At 37.5% G+C, this 2062-nt stretch overlaps 1 non-coding gene across 1 annotated transcript; it reads right to left on the bottom strand.

Annotated features, from left to right (window-relative positions):
- Positions 1–522: 522 nt before the first annotated feature.
- On the bottom strand, positions 523–594 carry trnag-ucc (transfer RNA glycine (anticodon UCC)). Its single transcript has one exon. It is a non-coding gene; the product is annotated as a tRNA-Gly (tRNA).
- Positions 595–2062: the final 1468 nt, after the last annotated feature.

The following is a 2062-nucleotide window of genomic DNA, read 5'->3' as shown; positions in this document are numbered from 1 at the left end:
ACACACACACACACACACAAACACACACACACACACACACACACACACACACACTTCAGGGGACATTACATTGACTTACATGCATTTCCTGGAGACTTATCCTAACCCTTAACCATAACCAACAAATGCCTAACCCTAACCCTAACCCTAAACCTAACCAAGTCTTCACCCTAAAATTAATGATACCCCTCATGGGGAGCTCCTTTTTGTCCCCATAATGGAGGCGGGTCCCCACATGTGACTGTGTAAACAGATTTAGGTCCCCACAAGTATAATATAGTAATGCTAGGCCACACACACACACACACACACACACACACACACACACACACTCTCACACACACTCTCACAAACAACTCATTCAGTGCTGTAGGAAAAAAACGAGACAAAAAGACACATTGTGCTCTTTAACAGTAAACCAGAGTACCAGGACCCTAAAATAAAAACATCTTAATGACAAATAACTTTCCAACTTCTGATAAATAAAGTATAAATAAATTAAATATCCAAAAACAAAACATCTGCGTTGGCCGGGAATCGAACCCGGGTCAACTGCTTGGAAGGCAGCTATGCTCACCACTATACCACCAACGCTGGATGAAATCTGACATCCACGGTGACGAACTTAAATGATCACAAGGGTAAACAGCGCTTAGTTTATGCTAAAACTAGTGGTTACAAAACACCAAACAGCTCTCATTAACTCCGAAGATTAGCTTTAAGGTTCTAGCTATCGTTATTGTAATCTACCACGTTAGCATTTCCTGGATAAGGGTTGTGTCGTCACTGCAGAGGAAGCTAACGGCTAACTGAGGAGCTAACATACCTGAAGCCTTTGATTTACAGCAGGTTTATCTCCGTGTTAAAATCCGTCACATTGAGAGAGAAGTGGAAGCATAGAGGAAAAACACAGATAGGAGGTTTACTCTTAGATTTGCAGCAGAAACACGAGATCAATAAAGAGGCGTCACGTGATCATAATAACACAGGTGTACTTTGCTGTTTGCTCCACTAGGTGGCGACATTTAGCAGGGTCCAAGTCCAATGGGCTTTGTGTTGTGTGTTAGCAGGACAACATGAGTGGCTTTATTTACTAGGATTCTTTTTTACTTTAAAGTAAATTATTTATTAAATATAGGAATATATATTTTGAACATGGGAAGAAAACACAACTCTGAAAGTGATGGACATTTTTGTAAAATAATGTGGAAAGTGGAAATGTTTAGTAAAACATATGGAGGTAACAATAACAATGACAACCGTTTGAAAAGTAAATCATTTATTAAATGATGGACATTTAAAACGTATTTTAATGAAATAAGGAGAACATCTTTGGGAATTGAGGAAATGTATTTTTATGGAAGAATTTAGTCAAATAATATTAATAATAACATGTAGTTATATAATATATTTTAATAAGTTTAAAAAAGGTTAAAATTAACACATTTTTGGGAAATATTTACGGACATGTAGGACGTCATTTAAAAGTTAATAAAAATAGGGATATTTATTTTAGTTTTTTTGTTTAGTTCAATTGTAATTTTTCTAAACAAGTCGTATTTATTTTTACTTATTTAAATGTTTTATTATTTCTCCCATTTTATTTTTCAAAAACAAATAAAATATCTCCCTTTTGCACAAAAAAAACCCTTTCAAATAATGTGGTATTCTTCTCGAGTAGTATTTGTCAATTTCCCACGTTATTAATTAAATGCTTCATTCACTGTTTCCCTCTCTGTCTCTGTTTCAGGCTGACGGCCAATCAGCTGCTCACACACACACACACACACACACACACACACACACACACACACACATACACACACACACTCACACACACACACTCTCACACACACACACACACTCACAAACACACACACCCACACAGACACACACACAAACACACACACACACACACACACACACACACACACAGACACACACACAAACACACACAACACACACACACACACACACACACACACACACACACACACACACACACACACACACACACACACACACACACACACACACACACACCTATCTCTCTCACAAACAG

This window comes from Notothenia coriiceps, unplaced genomic scaffold (assembly GCF_000735185.1).
Source record: "Notothenia coriiceps isolate Sejong01 unplaced genomic scaffold, NC01 NC01_scaffold00019529, whole genome shotgun sequence".
NCBI classification, from domain to species: domain Eukaryota; kingdom Metazoa; phylum Chordata; class Actinopteri; order Perciformes; family Nototheniidae; genus Notothenia; species Notothenia coriiceps.
The sequence above is the reverse complement of the archived record's forward strand: the minus strand, read 5'-3'. Positions and strand labels throughout refer to the sequence as shown.